At 32.6% G+C, this 22,615-nt stretch overlaps 1 protein-coding gene across 1 annotated transcript in view; it reads left to right on the forward strand.

The window, feature by feature from the left end:
* The first annotated feature begins 8,760 nt into the window (after positions 1 to 8,760).
* LOC108904345 (fatty acyl-CoA reductase wat-like) overlaps positions 8,761 to 22,615 on the forward strand; it is a 45,637-nt gene continuing 31,782 nt past the window's right edge. Inside the window, exon 1 of the mRNA XM_018706864.1 lies at positions 8,761 to 8,975. The gene's annotated coding sequence lies outside the window, so the exon portion shown is untranslated. The remainder of the gene's footprint in view (positions 8,976 to 22,615) is intronic.

The raw sequence follows: 22,615 nt of genomic DNA on the forward strand, positions 1-22,615 counted from the left end.
CTGTGAGTATTATGAAAACTTTTCCGGCTTCTTTCAAAAACTGACAGAATATTTCGGCGACAGTATATTCCGATCATTTTGTTAAAAGTATATATATATATATATATAGACCATACCTATTAACATAAAAATTATAACTAACAAATTTTTTGTAGATAAAAATAAAAGAATATTCTAGTTTTCCATTTCCTTGACCATTTCATATTCTTCTCATTCGCAATAAAACGAAGGTAAACCTCTACGATGTAGAGTGCGTAACACAACTATAAAAATTCCATGTGACTTAATCGTCAGACGTAGATAATAATATTTGGTATGTTGGTTAATGTTTTGGTACAATCTCTAACTAGGCGTAATTTTACTTCAGATCAACCTGTTCTTCGAGTTTCACGTTGAGAAATACCGAGTGCGTTGTTAAACAAACTTGGAAAACGTTACATCACAATAAGTACTACTTTTTTAAGACATTACTCAATGCTTGCGATTTTATTTAGTGGTACCTAGTTATTCAAAAGGCCAATATTTAAAATGCTAATAAAACACAAGTGTTATGTTATTTAACTATCTTCCGAGTTGAGTGGAAATTGTGGTGGAAAAATATATACGACAATATCTCTTCGGTTTTTGTAATTGTATAAAATAGTAAAAACTTTCTCATATACAGGGTGGTCCCGAGGTAATGGGCCAATTCATGGGTAGATTCCCCAAGCAAACATATTGCGATTGAGCCGAACTTACCTCCAAAAGTTTATAGTTAAAGAAATACAGGGTGTTAAATGTAAAATATTATTTCAGTTTTTTTCATTTATTCCTTAACAAATGCAAATATCCTTCTTTGGGTAGCTAGCTGCAGTAGATTGAATGTGTTAAAAACGACATAACTTTTTTGTACTTAAGAAACTTTACCGCTAAATTAATAATACCTGTAGGTACTTAATTGTAAATTAATGCAACAGCATTGGAAGTTTCAAAGTCAAATATCTCGGAAACGGTGCGAGACAGCTACGTTCATAAAGTTTACCTTTTTTATGTAAAAAAAGTTGCAAAATAAGAATTTGATACCAAAGATGAGATACCTTAAAGTACAAAAAAGTTATGTCGTTTTCAACACATTCAATCTACGGCAGCTGACGCCCTATATGAAGTATAACCAAAATGTGAACAAATTTCAATTTCTCTACCCAAAGAACCCCAAACCCCAAAATTTTGTGTAGATTAGAAATAAACTAAAATAACATTTTACATTTAACACCTTGTATGTCTTTAACTATCAACTTTTGAACTAAGGCAAGTTCGGCTAAACCGCAATATTTTTGCTTGGGGAATCTACCCATGAATTTTGGCCCATTACCTCGGGACCACCCTGTATATGTAATTTTCCTTAAAAACATGGAATTTATGCCACCCAAAGGAAGTTATATCGATGTAGTCATATTATTGGACTGTCTAGTTTCCTAAACATTTACTATGATTACCGTTGTTTGCTATACTGTACTAACACAAGTATATTTAAATTAAACAAAACGAAAAAATATTACTTCTGTATCCTACTACCGTTCCTATGTTAATTAATTAATTAATTAATTAATATGCTTATGCTTATACTTATTAATATGCTGCTATGCTTTATTAAAATTATTGACATAAATAACGATTTTAATAAGGTCAAAAGATTCATTTAGTCATTAGTGCATGTTTTTAGCTTTTATTTGACTCGTAATATAGCGAATCATAAAATTTGCAACGTAAACGAATGCTTGATAAATTTATCCAATTATGTAAATATTTCTAAACAAAAAATAATAGAAAAGCGTTATTTACCTGTTGATCTTTTATTTCAATCTTCAAATTAATATTTTGTCCTTTGTTTAGTGTGAAGGGTTCTGATTTTATTTTAAAATTGGATTAAATATGCTGCGCAAGTGTATTCACTTTTAGCTTTTTGCACTTTAGTCTTTAATATACAAGGTATAATAATTTTGATTAGGGGTCAATTTTTTTAGGGGTACACATAATAGTACGTGTTTCTCTGAACTGTAATGTGGAATTATATTTTCTTAATCAAAACAAGTTAAAATTAGTTTTTTAAACTACACTTAGGCAATGTAAACCGGGCCTAGCGGAATTAGTATGGTAAGCTGCATCAGTTGTTACCTTTTTAAATAAACTGTCAGAGGGTGACAATTGAAAATATTTTAGTAAAACGGATTGATATTGGTACACATGTAGTTACATTACTAGGTAATTGTAAATAAAACTAATTTATATTTTAAAATAATTATTTTTTGAGTTTTTAAAAAGCACTTAATAAAAAAATAATAAAAGTACTTATATACTAATCTAATTAATATGAAATATTTTTTAAATCGTTTTTTTACAAGCAGTGTTTATTTGTCAATTTCTGTTAATGACTTCCGATATTGCCCTAGCTTAGCTAAACCGTACTATTGTTACTATGTAACGTAAATATGGACGGATTTGGGAAAGTTATGACAGGTAATATTAAAAAATTATAAAATTCTAAAAATGTGGCAAGTTTCTACTCCCATTTCCTATTCAGCCACTTTAGCAGCCAATCCGTACTAAATATAGTAAATTAATTCAAAATAAACACACAGGAACAAAATTAAACCATGATAAATTTAAGCAGAATCCGATCCTGTTCCGAACGCTTACGAAGGGTAGCGTATATTAACGTCCGCCGTCCAGTTAATGTCATATTGGCACTTCTAAAAAGCCGTTACCAGTTGATTTCACATCTAGCATGATAAGACGGGGTGGGGAATGAGTAAAAAATAAAGTGCAACGTTAATTCGGTGAAACAGGAATGGTCGAACACATCATCAGAATTTCATTTTGTTAAATTTTTATTTTAGTTTTCAATTTATCGGTTTATGAGAAAGCACTTGTGAAGTCTATTGTGTAGTGTCAGTATAATCTTATAAAGCTATTCAGTGCTTAGTGACGGTAGTGTATTTTTATGTTTTCATTTTCAAGTTTCTGTCTGATATTATGGTGCAAGAGAGAGATGATATGGTTAGAACTATTTTTTCTTAACAAACTGTTACTAAACCGTTATTTTCTTGGATTTTGTAAGATTGAGGGAGGGGGGAACGCTACGGGGGCTGTTCAAATAGAAACCTATTTAGGTTTTTTTTTAGAAAGAGGGCTTGCGTAGAGCTCGTAGCCTCGAACCCTGGTGGGTATTGTAAAAAATGTATTAAATTTCTGTTTATTTAGTCTTGTACTGTTTCGTACATTATGCTGTGATAGGTTAACCTTTACCCATATAACCATATAAGGTAAAAATGTAAATTTCAATTTAACAAACGACATACAGCAGAAATCTAGATGCTTACCTGCTTGATGTAGATGTAACAATAAAAAGTATGTATAACCTTGACTAACTAACAATAGCTTCCAGAATAATACTTTTGCCCATGTAAATTCATTAGAACCAAGAAAAATTAATACGATATTGTTTTCTGAGAGAAAAATTCAAAATAAATAGAACAAGCTTCTTGAAATAATCGATAAAATAAAAGGTATATCTACAGGGTGATCGATTAACGGTACGGAGCGGTTGTATATAGGAAACTAGACATGTTACGATTTTGGGGTAAAAAATGTATTAACAAATACGGCCAAAAGAAATTGATTTATATTTTCAAGTTTGTAACTTCATCACTAGGGAGCGCTACTGCTATAGTTTACAGAAAATTGTCGCTTCTTCGAAATTTTTCTTGTTTAACCCAAGTTGAAAATACACTTTTTAGATACAGTGTTAAACCCTTCACTAGTTTTGTTTGAACTTTTTTTGTTATTACCATAGCAACGCCATTATGAAGGACGCCATCTTGAAATTTTTAAATTGTCAAAATTTCTAAATGCCTTAATCGATTTCAATAAATGAGGACTCATTTTAAAGAACTATTAATAAAATTTGTATTTATGATATGGGAATAAAAATATTCTTTTCCTGTGCGACGGTAGACGACGCTAATTAGAAAAGTTTTGTAATTGTCTCCGTTTACTAAAAAAATTAAATGCAATTATATAGTTTTTTTCCATGGCTTGATGCACCATTTATTAAGGAAAACAAATACATAAACCGGAGGTCGATAGCTTTTTTCGTTTTCAAGTTTTTGGTAAAACGGTGAAGTTGTGGTAGAACATCCTCCTTTATTTAGATCTCTAAATAACATTGACAAAGTCCAAGCCAAAATTAAATTGCAAAACTATACGAAGTTTGACCTTAAAAAGTAGTTGCTTTATTTTGAAATATTTTTAATATGTACAATTTTTAATTTTTTTATTAATTCCAAATATCTGCGTATTTATAAAGATTATTGTTTCCATAACGAGGCAGGCTATGCTCTATGAAAATAGACAACTGAAAAATTATGCCAAACGAAATGTGACAGCTCTAGCTACGTGCAAAATTAGTGTTGTTTGTGTTGGAAAAAGACGGTTACTTCTGTGTGTTCAAGAATAAATAAATCGCATATTACCTTGACAAGAAAATCACACTTTATAGTTTTTCTTCTAGGTTTGTAAATTTCCACTTATTATAGTAATTGCTTAATTATTACTGACATTTACAATTACATAGACACATTATCTTAGCAATGTCATAAAAATGTCATTAATGTAATAATTTATGTCCATAACACCTTTCATTATTTGTTATTTATTTCTCATATTAATAACACTCTCTAGAAAATTAAATAAAATTTGGGACACGTGGTGTTAATGGGATGCGATAAGCTCCATTTTCAATTGAAAGTATTATCTTTGGGATGTAACAGAAATGACTAATGACGTCATTAATTATATTTTTTCCAGAAACATACCCAAACTTTTTTCTTGTTAAAAAGCTCTCTATTTTCTAATAAACCTTTATTAGATAAATTTTTCTGTATTACTTCCCGTTGAAAAGTTATAAACAATATCGTCCTAAAGAGTCTCAAAAGAAATACCACTTAAAAATCATATTAGCGGTGGAAGGATCAAGTAGGCGTTGGAAAATAATTGAATGTTCGTTGTTTAAAGTGCATAAATGTCAATAAGGATAAATAAAAGGATTAAACTCGATAAGGAGTTTAATGAGTTTATGAAAATAGAAACTATACATAGCGTTTCAAAGATACGAACCAAACTTATGTATATATGTCGTGGGTTTACTTAACAATTTGATCAATATTCTGCTTTGAAAGACTGAATCTCGCAATGGACAATATAAAAATTACTGTGGACAATAAAATTATATTAGACATTTATGCTCTATTTTAATAAGTAGTCATAAAAGAAACTTAAGCGTTTATTAACGAAAACATAAATTATACATTTTCAATAATATTGCTAATGTGCAAGACAAAGATTATACCTTTTAATTAAAATTCTCTGAAAATTATTGACATTTTAACATTAAGGCGATGTTCCGCATTGTATTAGCTATGTCCTGTCCAAATTTGGTTAGTGCATCTATCTGGGTTTCAAAAATTCAATACCTATGTATGTTTTTAGCCACGAAAATTGAATAATTCTAAATATTTGGAATTTTCACCACCAAAAACGGCGGTGACAGCATTTTTAACATTAAGCTGATGTTTCGCATTGTATTAGCTAAGTCCTGTCCAAATTTGGTTAGTGCAACTCTCTCGCTTTCGAAAATATAATACCTATGTATGTTTTCAGCCACGAAAATTGGATAATTCCTAATATTTCGAATTTTCACCACCAAGAACGGTGGTGACAACATTTTTAATAGAAAGGGGATGTTTCACATAGTATTAGTTTGAAATGAAACTGTTTTTGAACATTACAAAGAATGATTCTTACTTAAGGCTACTATGCGCTAATAATTACTCAAATTATAGCAAATACGTCATTTCACGCGTCACTAATTATATAGAAAGTAGTAATTATTGATTATAGAAATAATAACTGAGACGTATCAATTTAATACTTCAATATACTATAATTTTTATATAATTTATTTGCTTACGCATTTCTAAAGTCAAAGCAATCAAAACTATTATTAATAGTTTATATGTAATAAACATGATCGCAATAACTTTTTTTTGCTTTGCTTTGTTGTTTTATTCACTTTTACGAAATATCGATCGTTACATTCTTAGTTTATATGACCAACATGACCAATTGCAACCATAATAAGACATTGTTTATGTGTAATATGGTGGTTTTATAGACCAAAAGGTCTTCGAACCTCAACTGATTGAAAACTTTATTCAGGCAAAAGGATTTATGAAACATTTAAAAATTGCACTAACCCCAAAGCTACAATAAAACCAAAGGCTTGGAATGGATAGAGAAAACGAATGCTGATCTGGATGGACCAATTATTATGTTAAAACTGACTAAACTTGTAAAGGTTCCCGGAAGACGACCCCGACAGATTGGCGCCAAGGACCAGGTACTTCTGCGAGCGACTCGACCAAGAGGGACTCTCCAGCAAACACTCAGACCGAAAACAGTTCTTTTTTCACAAGCTTAGTTTTCAATAAAAATACTTTATTTGTACCGTTGAGAGAGCGTTTTATTTTTGCTGTACAGCGAAAGCAACCCTCAACATGTTATGTCTGCCACAATAATCTTTAACGCTATTCATTTTCAACAAGTTCGGTGTCTACAATTGTTTTAGAATTTTGGGACACCTGACAGTTACTAGTTTCAAATTCAATTCAAGTGTAATACATTTTTTTTTGTAGAAGTCTCAGTTTTCTTCGCATTAAACATCATCAAAGTTAAAGAAAGTTGTTATGTATTTCTACTATATTGACAGTAATTTTGAGGATTGCCGTCTTGAGTTTCCAGGTTGCTTCATTATTTGACAAAGTGGGTGGCTTTTTGACAAAGAATGTCCCATGTATTGCCAATAATTTCTTTGAAAATTAAATGAAATGCTCATTCCAATATATATATAAAAAAATTGAATGACTGCTTGTGCTGACCTATTAATAATTAAAATCTTTATAGATTACACTTTCTTTCATTATAAATTTTCATTTCTAGCACATCAAGCAAAACGTAAACAAGTATTTATATAATAATATTAATTAACTACTATTATATAAGTACATACTTGCACTATTATTACAAAAACTATGATTAAAAATTGAAGCTTTCGAATATACTGCAGTAAGAAGTGTGCCTGGATATTCAGAGCGTTCATAAAAATAACGAGCACTTACACTTTATTGTCAATACGCCCCCCAAAAACCGCAATATCCACAATTTTTTAAATGAAAACGTATAAGTAATATATGTTAATCTCTGCTGGTCCTTCAAGCTACTATCTTTTTGAAAATATGAATAATAAACCTGTTATCTAAATTAATTTCAAAGAAATCGTGTTAGACCAAGGTACATAAACAAGTTTAAGTAAAATGAAAAATTTGCATTTTAAGATTTAACACCAGCATTATATTTTTATGAAAACGAATAAATGTTTCTAAAAGCAACAAGTTTTTTAAAAGAATAAATCGTGATAGAACTAGAATGTACATTCACATTTGAAAAGATCAGTTAAGTATTTTGTGAAAACTAATCAATCCTATGACAATCATGAAAATGATAACTTTCTTTCAGTAGATATTCAAATCATAAACGTTATACAGCTACAGACAAACCCATTCTTATAGATGTAAAAAAAGTTGTAGCTTGTAAAAAATATGGCAAGATGAATAGATCAACACAAAAGATAAGATTCTTTGAAAAAACACAATGGAAGGACGATCATATTCATACTGGTATACTAATAATTAATTGTATTAAATAAATTTGACGATGTAGAATGCGAGTTAGGAACAAATAGGTAATCTCAAAATGAATTTTGAGAAGTTTTCTGCTATAACTTTTTGTAAGGATAGAAATAAGATAAAACGCAAATTTTCCAGACCTGAACCGAACCACACATCAGGCCACCCTGCGGATCTAGCGTTGAGAGAGTTCGAACGTCAGCTTGAGGACCAGCTATTTAATAACCAGTGTTCGGAATCAAGTAGTACTCAAGTACTCAAAGTACGCTTCCAATTTTCTTGTGCTTTTATATATACAGATAACTGCTTTAATTTATTGTTATTAAATACATATTACTCAATAAATTTCGCAATTTAAAAATAAATCGAGTTATATTTCTCTGCCATTGCTCTTAAAGCAACCCACCCAAGCTCGTCCTACTTGCAGTGAAGATCCTTAGAGATATACAGGCTCTCTAAGGATGTGGGCCTCCTTCCGCATTCATAAACTCTAGTGCCTTAGTCTAGCGCCACAAAAAATAGTGATAAAGAGACACTAGAGTGCGATAACGCAGGGAGAGCGACAGCATCGACGTCATCTATCCCAAACGTCCGTTGTGGTAGAAGTAAAAAGGATTGTTTTACTTTCAATATCCTTAAAATTTTCATATATTTTAATTAAAATATCTAGAAAGGATAATGTACTATTATTTTCTATTTCTAAAGTAAATTTTTTTAACTTAAACAAATTGACATTCTTACTACCAACATCATAAACGACAATTTTGCTTCAGTGCGAAGACAACTAAATTCCAAAATAAGTAACTGAGACAGTTATAGAAATGATTCCATTTGTCTCTCATTAACAACTATTTCCATCAGACGGCTGCTTTCCTAATTGCGAGCAAGGAAATTTCCTTAACTAGGGCAACACATATGGATATGAGTAACTTACTCTTATGCGGGCAACAACACCGATATGCATATAGTTGGCCAGAAACGCTTGACCAGTTAGCAATACTTTCCTTGCAGAACCTGTGCGTAAGGTGGGGATCTCGAGACGGTCGTGGTGGTGTGCAAGCAATTTTCCGCCGCTGTTGGTTTAGTCGTCTTGTGAAATATCGGGTCTCCGTCTGTGCGGTTTACTTAGATCACGCTTTTCGCACGAGGTGTGAGCGAGTTTGTAGTTCGTTGGTTAACCGGTGCCTGTGACAGGTCAGTAATCACTAATACATATTTTCAGACATTTTAGAGAATAATTTCTTGGAAGTGCAATTTTCTATTACCTCACAACATAGTTCAGTGAATCGTTCATTGCTATCGTTTCGCAAAATGTATTTTTTTTTTTTTCAGTTTCATGAATTTACTAAGATCTTTGATATATTTAAATACTATACAGCGGCCTTTTGGATGTACAGGGTGTCCCAAAAATCTGTTTAGATGGCGTGAATAGGGACTCGCTCAGGTCCGTTTTGCACTTTTTTTCAAAATTCGGAAAATAAAAAAAAATCGTCATTAACTTTTTTCCACGAACATACTCATTTTTTATGATAACTAATTATCTATTTTTTTTAACATTTTTTGTCCAGAAATTTTTTCTCTATCTCTTCTTAAAAAGTTACAACGACAGTTACAATAACAAACATTGTACATACAGTGTAGGAAAGTACCGATGGTCTATCAGAAGTTACGTGAGAGCGATAAAGTAAGCCATAGAAATCCATGTGATAGACAAGGATGGCTATAATGAAGGCGTCTGATAGTCACATGGATTTCTATGGCTTACTTTATCGCTCTCACGTAACTTCTGATAGACCATCGGTACTTTCCTACACTGTATAAGTATGTATTCTATTGTATTGGAACTAGTCATGACTTAATCAACATTACTGTGAAAAACGATCGCTGTAACTCCTGTCACAAATTTGTTTACATATTAGTTGCTATGTTCTTTTTAAAAAAGGTGACTCCACGAAGAAAAATAGAACAATACACATAATGACGGCTAAATAGGATAACCAAATATAAAAAATATTAAACAATTTTAATTGTAACTAATAAATATAACAATAACTAATAACAAAACACAAAACAAAATATAAAATTATGATTATTACTTTAAAAAATGTTCGATATGCATGCCTCTTACTTCTAAGCATGTATCCAATTTTTTCCTAACATCCCTTATAGCTTTAAACAACGTTTCTCTTGAAAGATTCTCACAAACATGTCGAATCTTTTGCTTTAAATGCACCAAACTTCTCGTGGGTGTCTTATATACTTGATTTTTTAATTTTCCCCATAAAAAATAGTCTAGGGGCGTCCTTTTTTCCCTTTTCTTGATGAAAATGCATTTTCGTTAGCACGAAAAATTCGTTCTAATCTGGTAAATATTTTTGGGTTAACAGCTTGACGCTCTGGATATCTCCCATAATATAAGTTAGCAGCTCTACTGGCATTTTTTTTTGACATTCACCATAAATTAAAATCATGTCAACTTTTTCATTGTTTGTGAACATTTTTTAATTTTTAGCAACCACTTACTAGTTTGTTTATCATGCAAGAAATAGCATTTGACAAAAACTAATATGTAAACAGACTTGTGACAGCAGTTTCAGCCATTGTTTTCACAGCAATGTTGATTAATCATGACTAATTCCAATCATAAAAAATATATAATTTTAGTTATCATAAAAATGGGTATGTTCGTGGAAAAAAAAGTTGATGACAATTTTTTTTATTTTCCGAAAGAAAATCTGGCTGCGTAGGTTAATGAAAAACCCCATATTTAAAATTTTTATCAGTTAATAATGCAGAATACCTTTTTAAGTTTTTTTGGGTATTTTACCAATTAATTCACGCACCAAAAAATAATTCAAGGGTTATTTTATGAAACTATACCTAACCTAACCAATTTAGTTTAAAAAACCAATCTGTTATCGTTCTCACAACCGGAAATGACATTTGTTTTTCAAATTTGACAGTTTCAGCTCTGTTTGTTTATATGTCAAAATTAGATAAATCATATGATATTTATTCAAGTATTATTTACATCTTCTAAAATTTTGTCTACTTCTTTTGATATTGTAGACAGCCACAAGGATCCAATTTCTAAAGTATTTTTAAACTGTTAGGTACTTCATTTTAAAATTTTAAGTACGTATAAAAAAAAATGTTGTTGATTAAGGTCACATATGCAGATTTAAAGTAATTTTTGAAAAAATCGCTTTAAAAACGGAGTAGGCGATACAGTGCCAACTGGATAATCGTAACAAAATTCATTCAAATCATGCTACCCAAAAAAATTATTAAAGGTGTATCCTTGTTTATAGTGAACCACATTATATATAAAAAAAAAATCACTGGAATTGTGTTGAAAAAAAAAAGAGGTATGTCCTGATTTTTAGAGAGACACTGTATGTGATATTTTTCAAAAACTTTGTCACTTTGTATCTCCAATAACTATACATCGTAGGATTATTTATTTAATCTTTTAAGCTTAAATCACCCACAACGCCTATATTTACCAAAGATTTGTGTGTCAAAAATATTGTTCAGGTCAAAAAAATTGCAAACAAATTATTATTAACCGCCGTGAAACTGAAACGTGAATTCCACACAGTTATTGTTTTACAGTGTAAAAATCTCATGGAAGAAGGTACGATTCACTATTATTTTTAGTTTAATGCGTACTTTTATTCTTTCTACTTCTTTTCAACATGATTTACTTTTACCAGTAAAATTTGTGTTAATCTAAACACTGATATGATCTGATGAAAGCTTGGATGATTGTGTGTTTATATTTTCACGAGCTCAAGAGGTATTTCAGTATCAATACTAGTATCTGGACGTTCAACGAAGCTTTATATGAGCTGATGTTAATTTCAAATCGACACCTTATTTAAATACAATACACGTGTGTGACAATTGAAATGCGTAAACTAGGTACAATAGCATGTTAATCGTATTTTTATGTGTGCTGTGTACTAATAACCTTTCGTAGTATTATCGAAAATTTAAAATAAAACCGCATAGGCCCAAGACAACTACTTGTTATTTTATTATCGCGTGAATTTGCGCTTTGGAACGACAAATACGCAATTTGCATAAATTAAATTTCAAACAATCCCTTAATGCTTACTTAAGTGGTGAAATATTTCCTACAGCTCATATTTCAAATATTGACTGATTTAAAACAAGTTGTTCCCACACAAAATTTCCAAGTTATATAATTTTAATACACGTATGCTGACACTTACCAATTTAAATTTCCATTAGCGCAAACCTATACGATAATACTGTACTTAATACAATAGAAAGGGTACGAGGGTATTTGAAAAAGTAATAGCGAACTAACATGTCATAAAATGAATACTGGATACTTATGTAAAGTAAATGTTATTGTTGGTATTGTTACCTTTTATACATGGGTCATCGCAAAGCAGTTATCTCGACAACAGCCGGGTTATTCGTCAAAAATCAAGAGGGTATATGAAACAAATGAAAGTTACTGTTCTGTCAATAAAAAAACAAATAAATAGGTTACCGGGGGGTTACACTCCCCTTAACTTTAGGATTCCTTCCATACGTTTCCATTATATTAATTAGCAAATATGTATCATTCTTCATTAAACAAATGTATTCAAGCAAGCATACACATAATAATCAATCTTATTCGGACGCTGGCCAGGCGCCACTGTCACAAAGAACACCTTGTCTTAGTTTCGGTATCCCGGGCTACATTTTGGTACTCATAAATTACATTATCTCAAAAGCAAATAAACACTTGGCTGGCGTATTCCATGTGAACAGCTGAGGTTTGCTTCAAAGTAACTACAATAGTTTTCATTACGAAGTAAAATATATATAAAAATTAAAAATAAGCAAGTGTTAACACTTATCTGTGTGTTACCTATGTCGAGAAATATTTTTTACCGAGGATATCCTATTCCGATGATTCCTAACAATTGCGTTGGAAAACAGTCAAGCGACGTAACACATTTTGCAGGCCGGTGGGATAAACTCTTTCATAAAACATTTCACAAAATAAATAGCAAAAGTAAGCTGGACGGGAGCAGGACGAATTAGTTCTAAGTGGGATGACCTTTAATCTCGAAGAAATTGACCTTCTTGTTTAAGGAACCGGGATCGAATTTCACTTACACACCTACTATTTATGTACTAATCACTCAAGATTGTACACTGTAAAAAAATCGGCGTGAGTGAGGCAATAAAGGTTCGGAGTAAATCCATTGAGTGGAATTATTGGGTACATTTTCACTCAATATTGGCATTTTGATCATTTTACTCATTTGTGATTATATTTAAACTAAAACTGAGTACTTGCACTCAAATATCCTCAAATATACTCCTTAAATAAATTCTTCAAATAAACTCGTATTTGATCCACTTATACCTAAATCAGAGTAAATGTCCTCATTGCTGAGTGAATTTAAATGTATATTAATTTCGAATAATTTGAATGGCGCCGTGAAGATGGCACCACTTACATATTGCTTCTGTTATCTCGACCACAGTTGATAGGGGCGCGTTAGATGCTCCAGAAAAGCGTGATAGTCAGGAGACCAGGCCTTAGCCGGCGGCGGTGGGTCTCAGCTGGCGGGTCTCAGCCAGGACAGGAGGAGGCCCCGCGAAGAGAATTAATTTTAACAATGTATATCCTAATTTTGCACTCAATATTTAGTTAACTAAAAACCAAGTCTGAGTAAAAAATTACTCAATAATAGTTAAATTTAAATCATATTAGAGAAAAAGTCAACTCTAAATTGGTTTAATATACTCAGAATAGATAGTCAAAAGTCGCTCAATTGATAGTTAGCAGTAACTCGGATTTGAATAAAACTCACTCATTTCTGATGCAATAGTTTCACTCAGTTGTACTCATACTAATAAAGTGAAAATTTCACTCAACCGGGTGTAGACAGAAATTGATACATTATTGAGTAAAATTGAGTGAAATTTGAGTGAAATTTTTTTACAGTGTGAAACCTCCAAAATTTAAAAATCGTGAATAAATTTCATAAACAGTTTTCATTTGATTAAGGTCTTATGACAATATGACATATTGTGACATTAAATAAATTTACGCTACGAGCTTGGCAAGTCTAGCAAATACAGTATTCTACGCGACCAAGTTGATGACTAATGGACAAAAATCTGTAATCAAGGCTGTCTAGATTACCAAACAAGCTTGAAAACATTATATAATGTCCATAATTTGTGATGCAACCTAGATAAAAATGAGTTAAACTTGTGTAATATATATAAATCTATTATGTATTCGCTTCTCACAACAATAAGAATCAAAAGAAAAACCGCACCGGCTATATTATATCCAACGTTCTCTATCAGAGTTTTGAAGTGCTAATAACTAAAATACGCGAAGTGTATCGAGATTAATAATTGGCCAAACTTAGATTTGAATTCTGGTGATTAAAATAACAGACAAAAAGTTGTATAAAATAAATTTGAGGAAGAAGTTTTAGTGATTATTGTGTAATTTGTAATTAGTGATTATTGTGTTTAGTGGTTATTGGTGATTATTGTGTTTAGTGATTAGGTCACGAAAAATGACCTGCTTAGTGTGAGATATTTCTGGTTCGGTAAAACTAAATTTATAAAATCAACCCTTTGTCAGATTGTTTTGGGGTTTCTAGTTTAAATTTTTATATAGAGATCCTAATTAAATAAAAAAAATGTATCTGAAAACGCCACAAACATAAAATATTACAAACGTTCTTATATTGGCCAAACATTACCCTTACTACAATAAATTTAAAACAAACGTCAAATTTCCAGAATTCTCAGTCATATTGACTACCGACATACCTGAAGTGACAAATCTATTTTTTCTCAAATTCAGCAGATTTGATTGCATTTATTTTTAATTACAAAAATAATTGCCCAAGTTTTATCACTTTATATCAAACGGCTTCAGTTTATTTCAAATATTAACACCCCTGTCTTGAAAATGAAACCTTCCCAAACAATTTTTCATAGAACTTCTTGTTTGACCACCCAGACTCAAATTTCAAGTTTGACCAATGAATCCTGAAAACACCCTGTATATTACTGCAGTCATATCTCATACCACTACAGTGTACTTAAATGTACATATATTACTGTAAAGAAATATAACATTATTTATTAAAATTATCTGAAATTGTGTGGGGGAGGGGACAGTTTATTATTATTCCCGAGATTATCTCGTACTAGAGCTTGTACTTGTTTTATTTTATTATCCAGTGTGTTAAGTATATGTATTATATGACATAAACATATTCGTTACTACATAATTAAAAACTAATGAATTCCGAACAACATATTACACACATGTTGCAAATTTTAAAATCGAACCGCGTACAGCGCTACTCGTTGAGCTTCAGGTTATTAGTGCCCGGATCGCTTGATAAATATATTAATTCCAATTAATTGTATTATATAAGATGTTCATAAATATTCAGTACCGGCGAGTGAAAGTTTTGCGAAATGCGTAGATCCGAATGCATCGTTCTGATAACTAACAACGTCTCGGATCGGGAATGCGCTGGTTATGCACCCGACCAATTTGCACTCGGGAAAATGCGGTTGATATTTAAATACCGACAGCAAATGTTTCTCCTGCAGCATTGATACTGACTGAAATCTAATATGTTTAGATTTATTTATTATGCAACACAAAATACTAAGGTACCAAGGGTGTCATATGGATAATAATGTAATGTGCATTGCGAATTATTGACCGAGTATGATTATCTTATGACACCCGTGGTTCTTTAACGCTTAACATCCTACTAGTATGTAGGTATGTATGAAAATTTTGTTACTACAGTAAATATGACATTTGTTTGACATTTATTTTGTATTGACATTAATAAATGTTACTTAATAGATTTACTTCTTCGATAAAGCGTTTTCAATTTTTCCTACGGCGTTATATTAAAAATGCCCTAGGAAGTTATTTCTCATTTTATGCATCTCAAAATAGAGATATTATTTCAAAATAATAGATTAGTAGAGCATTATAATTATTTTACAGTATACGAGTTCGGAAAGTCCCCATGGTTCATCGGCCATTACGTGAGAGCGATAAAGTAAGTCGTAGAAATCCGTGCGATAGAGAAGGATGGCTATAATGAAGGCGTCTCATAGTCACCGCCCGTTTCGCCCTTCCACTAATAAGATCCACTTCCACTTGTAATTCAACGACCGGTGGTCATCTTTGTTTTCGTCGTTTGCCTTTTCTGTAATAGATGTCACTACTTATACAATTCCGACTTCGGTATTCCGATATGTTAATACAATCCGTTAACAGAGGGCAACACAACGCGTAACAAAAAAAAACCTGTATGTGTGAAAACTACGTTGTTTTGGTATATTTGAGGTTATGTTACATCATTTAAAAATGAAAAGATTATCGTCGAGTAAAAATTATTTGGAAATTCATAAATTTTTCAAATTACTATCGCTATGAAAGCTGAGAAAACTATTCGTTGCACGGTATTATGGCAGATCCAATATGGCCGCTGAAGTGATTCTGTAACACTATAGCTCTGTGAATCGAATTTCCATTCGGAACAAATTCGAATACCATAGACTTTACAACCCCATAGCCCTGAGGGTCGAATTTTCAAGCACAAATAGCTCTAGTACAGCAGACTTTTGATCCCATAGCTCTGTAGAGTGAAATTTCCAGATATCGAAGAATACTTTAAATTAATTAATCTCTTGGAGATATCCGAACAATTGAAAATTGATTTTGAACAAAAAGAGTAAAGCTTTCGAATGACAAAACGAGATTTATAACCTCAAATATAGCGAAGGGAGTGTTATTCACAGTTATAGGTTATGTAGGTAAAGTTATGAAAAAAATTTAACAAAAAACTTTTTCATACTTAATACATTCGTTCAGCAAAATATTTTTTATTATGTCAACATCGTAACCTTTCTGGAGCCTATTTAAAGCAAATATTGTCTTAGCGTTAATTAATTACCACTTATGGCTAAATGATATTTGGTTCAATGTGTAATCCAATAGTCATGTTTCTTTGTATATTCCACTTTTGCACCATTGTTTTATTATTTTATTTATATTTCATGAATGATATAAGACAAAGACAAGGCATTTGGTGTCCCACTACAGAAATACAAACGCATACACACTCGAAAATGGAAGATTAGAACTAAAAATTTAACCTTGGATTTAGGAATTAATATGTAGTAGGAATTTTTATATATTAATGTGAATTTAATAATATAATAGTGATTTATTATTTAGTTTCTTGTTATACAAGAGTTTTTGCACAGTCACTATTATTCAAAACTATAGCTAAATACAGCGATCAAGGATTTTCCGCAGGTGTGGTGTTTATTTTTACAATAAATTCTCTCTATAACAATATATTTATTTGAAAAGTAAAAAACGTGTTTGTAGCTTCCAGAAATTGTATGTGGTGAGAGAGATGGGATTATGTTAATTATAAATATTTGTTCATATAGAGGATGTAACTAAAATATGTGGATAAATTTACAAAAAGAAAAAATAATTAGGAATAATTAGCCCACCAGTTCTATTTCTAGTCAGTTTTTTTTGTAAATATTTTACACCCACAATGGGTGTCTCAAAATTTTACGCCATTTGAGCGCTAAAGTGTTGCCACGAAAAAACAGAGACAGTTGACAGTTCAAGATTATTAAAAATTAAGGCACAAAAGGACAACACGAGGGTGGCTATGAGAACTGTTTTCTAGAAAATATGTTGTACAATAATTGTACAATCTTTAAATTATTTTTGCACACAGAATTCATACCCGGATCAAATAACTTGGACATATAACGTAGTAGTTGTATTGAAGAATATGTATATCCCACTTAATTACAACGGAAGCAACACACATATGCGTACAACTGAATAAGATTTATTAATCAGTACAGAATTAGCCTTTCTATTTCCTATTAAATAATATCCTAGCATGTGGCTAACGTTACATCGAGCCTGTGCCTTTTATGGAACTATTTGAAACAAAAAAAGCTGCAACTTACTAAACAATATTTTACGCAACATAGTAACATAACAGGGTATAATGAACTTAAGTCAAATATTTTTGCTACATATCCGTTATGTAAAAATGAGGTAAATACACGGATTTGTGATGAGTAAACTGTAATTTTACCTCAACATTGCAAGGAGTAACCTTTTGAGTTGTACACCAGAAAAATTAACGAAAATAAAAGAGAAACTCGAAAAAAGTCCTATCCTAAAACCTAAAAGGTTTTTTAATGCACAATTTGAGAATGTTAATGTCAAAAAAACGGTGATATTTTTTAATAGGTAGCTTAATTACGTCTTTAAGATTACAATGTCGCTTCCAGAATCATGTTTAGTTGAAAATTAACGCCTGTACAGAGGCTTAAAATTCATAACTTTTGGAGCCTCTGTTATAAACAAATATAATTGTGCGAAAACTATTGCACCTACAGCGCCCACTTTTGGCACACTTTTGAAGTATGACAAAATCCTCAATTTGTCATAGATTTTATAAAATTTTAACAATAAATACGATAGTTATAAACAAATAAAAAAATGAGCACTTTTCTTGTTTTTTTTTGCAATAACTTTTTTGTTTATTAACCAATTTTAATTTAGCAAATCTCATTTTGTAGATAATTTTACTCCTTACAAGCTGTCTGAGAGTCACTTTTCGCTAAAATTGATGGTTTTCCCTGCAAAGTGAAAAAACTGTTTTCCTCACTTATTTGTTTAAATAGAAAAAGTTAGCTAATAAAATTTAGACTCACGAGATGAGAGATGTCTTGTATTATGTTCCTTTAGAAAATTTTACAATAATCTCGCGGATAGGACTTTTAAAAGTAAGTAAAAATTTAATTTGCTTGCACACAAGCTTCAGCGCGACGTATCCAATTCGCTCGCACTTGTTGCAACATTGCCACTTCCTCTCGAATCGTATTACAAGCTTCGGCAATACGATGTCGCAGTTGGTCGATGTCATGAACTTCCGAGGAATACGCAACACTTTTCACATATCCCCACAAAAAGAAGTCTAAAGTGGTGAGGTTCGGGGACCGGGGGTCCATCTAACTAGGCTGCCGCGGCATCTCCAGCGAATAGGAAATGCGAAAAACGTGAGTGGGGGCTCCACATATTTTGCTAAATAAATGCGCAATTTTCAAATGAAAATTTGGAAATACGGTTATTAAATGTACTTTCAAAAAACAGCACAGCAATCACTACAACAAAGTATTACAAACTGACTTTCGAATACAGTCCGGTTCCATAAGAAACTCGTAAAAATGTTACAGAATTTTTTGTAAGTACTGGTCGCGATAAAATACACGTATTTCAGCAGTTCCAAAACAGTTTTAAACACATTTTTAATTAGCTCTATGACCTTAAACTTCCGATACAAGTTTGTGACATCAGTTAACTCAGTTTTAGCTCCTTTTTTATTCCTTTAAATTATTGACATAAGTTCATTAACACCCTGTATTCAGTATTTTTTTAGCTCCAGTGTACACAAATTCTTTACACCTGTGAGAAAAATAAATTTGTTGCTTAAATATTTATAAAAGTCAAATGTGGAGACGCTAAGCTTTACGAAAGGGGCTGAAATTCCATATCTACGGCACTGGTAACTAAAATTAGTGTATAACCTTGTAAAATTTCCTGTAGCATCCTGAAAATATTTCAAAATATACAGGGTGAATTGGAAGGATAGCACCAAACTCCAGGAATGGATTCTACATGTCAAAATAATAAGAAAAAACTCAAATGCGATTTTCATTTGTTTTCAAGTTATGGAGTACTTACAAATTTAAAAAATTTTAAATCATAGTATGTCATGTTCCAAGTTCAAAAGTAGGATATTTATCGAGAACTTATTCAAATTTAGAGTGTGCAAATATGGTGTTTGTTTATGGCTTTTGTAACGGGAATGCTAATGCTGCTGCTGAAGATTATCGTCAATAGTTTCCACTTAACAAATGTCTAATAAAAATGTATTTATCAGAGTTTTCAACAAACTGTGCGAAACCGGAAAACTTCCCAGCGCTAGTATAACAGTTGAACGAGCTCATCTACAAGATTTAGAAGCAGAAAATATTCTACTAGTAGTCTAGTAGAAGATGATGCAACTATACCAGCTCACGAATAATTGCTTCTCAATTGGGCAATAAAAAAAAAGAGTAAGGTCTTTCCGAAGTCAGTTGAGCATGTATAAAAAAGCTTAGCAATAAAATTTAATGAGTTTCATAGGCGTCCCTAAAAAATTTTTCTGCTGTAGAAAATTTCAATATGCTCATTTGGCCAACAACATTTATGTCCCCAATTTTCTTTATATAAATTTATGAAAAATTGTGGACACTGAAAATTTAGTTAATATGAGAATTCTAACGGGTTTTTCAATAAGGGCGGGTCGATGTTGATATGGAATAAAACAAGTTGTGTGTGAGATATCAACGGATTTTTTTTTTATTTGAAAGGTCTATGTATGCCATTATGTATAGAATATGACATCGTTCAAATGCCCGCCGCAGCTCCGCATGGTAGCACGGATCCAAGAGGTCCAATTTTGAATGACTTTGCCGCATAGATCCGGCTGAATTTGAGCTATGGCCTGGGTTATGTTGACTTTGAGGGCATCGGTCGATTGCGGCTTATTGGCATAGACTGCGACTTGAGAAAACTCCACAAGAAAAAATCTAGCATGGTCAAATCGCACGATCTTGGTGGCCAATTCACGTTACCTCTGCGAGAGATAACCATACCCTCAAATCATTCATGCAGAATATCCATTGAGACAGTCGCTGTGTGACACGTAGCGCCGTCCTGTTGGAACCACATGTCGTCCACGTTCATATCGTTCAATTTGGGCCAAAAGAAATTGGTGGTCATTGATCTGTAGCGCTCGCCGTTGACGGTGATGGCCTCACCAACGTCGTTTTCGAAGAACGGACCAATGATGCCGCCGCGCCGGTCCAAAATCCGCACCAAACAGTAACTTTTTGTGGGTGCATTGCCACCTGGTGAATCTCGTGTGAGGTGGCGTCGTTCCATATACGGCAATTTTGCTTGTTAACATAGCCATTAATCCAAAAATGCGCCTTGTCGCTAAAGATGATTTTTCGGCCAAAATTGGGGTCCTCTTCCAAACGCTCTGAAGCCCAGTCAGCGAACAAACGGCGTTGTCTATGGTCATTAACTTGTAACTCCTGGGTCAGTTGGATCTTGTACGAGTGCAGGCCCAAGTCCCGACACAAAATTCGCCAAGTTAAAGTCTGCGAAAGTCCGAGTTCTTGTGCACGGCGAGGAATAAACTGCCTCGGGTTTTTCTGCACACTTTCACGGACAGCGGCGATGTTCTCGCCCGATCTGGCGTTCCTTTGACGTACGGGTGTTGGTTGATTGTTTACCGAACCGGTCGTGTCGAATTTGGCCACCAAACGTAGAAGAGTTAACTTTGAAGGGCCACCGCGTCTCCCGTAAAATAGGCGCAAGGCGCGCAACGTTTGCACTAACGAACGCTCATTTTGATAATAAAATTTTATCATTTGGACGTGCTGTTGAATCGTGTAACTTGACATGATGATTTGGCATCAGTGACTGAATAATAAGCAACAGATTTGAAAGATGCCGAACAAAAAACATAGCCGCCATAGACTGTCAACATCGACCCGCCCTATTTGGAAAACCCTTTATTTAAAATTTCATTACCTGATTTTTAATTTTGTTCCTTTTTTAAACAAACTTATATAACGAGCGTTCAAATAAAAACGTGGTCGAAGTTGGCTCTGACACATTGGACGTAGGGAGTAGCTTATAGCGACCAACTTAACCTCATTTCTCAACGAGCTGTATAGCAGCTGTCAGTTTCAATAACGTTAATGACTACATAACTTTATTTTAAAGAATAATCGTGATAACAATAACAATAAATTAAAGCAGCTGCTGAAAGTGTCCCCCTCCTTGTTCCAAGCACTTTTCACACCTGTTCCTTAAAGAATTAAAGACATTTTCTAAGATGCTCGGGGTATTGTTAATTTCACGAATCTTGTCTATAAGTCGAGCCTGCAGATGGTCTAAATCAGGAATAGGCAGTTCAAAAATAGTGTTTTTAAGGTAAGGCCACAAAAAGAAATCACACGGCGTAATATCACATGACCTCGGTGGAAATTCACGTTCAGCATTGAGACTTATTAGTCGATTTTGGAAAACTTCCCTCAACATATTCATCGTCTCGCCTGCCGTATGTGCCCTTGCGCCATCTTGTTGAAAGTAAAAGTTTGTAATTTCGTTTTCTTCCAGCTGGTTAACAAAAGGAGCGATAATTTCTTCTCTATACCTTTGCGCAGTAAGAGTACCATTAAAAAAAATAGGTCCATAAATCCTCCTTCGATTGAGAGCACACCAAACTCCAATTTTTTGAGCGTGTAGAGGGCCCTCGACAAAAAAGTTATCTGGTTTTTCAGAAGACCACATTCTCATATTCTGTGAGTTTACGTAACCACTTAAATGAAACCAGGCTTCATCAGAAAAAAAGGTGATATTATGAAGTTCACCGTAGTTGTTTAAAAATCATTCACAAAATACAGCCCGTCGCGGAAAATCAACTTCATGAAGTTCTTGCTGACAAGTTAAACGATAGGAGAACAAACGCAAATCTTTTTTTAACACTGTGTGGCAGGTACCGACTGATACTCCCACCATTTGTGATAAAACACGTACAGAAGTTCTTGGCGCATTTTCCATTATTTGTTGGACATTTTCTTTTAATTCTTCAGTCCGCTTTTTAGGTCGGCCGCTTCCTTCTTTTTTTGTT

This window comes from Anoplophora glabripennis, unplaced genomic scaffold (genome assembly GCF_000390285.2).
Source record: "Anoplophora glabripennis isolate ALB-LARVAE unplaced genomic scaffold, Agla_2.0 scaffold13, whole genome shotgun sequence".
NCBI classification, from domain to species: Eukaryota; Metazoa; Arthropoda; class Insecta; order Coleoptera; family Cerambycidae; genus Anoplophora; species Anoplophora glabripennis.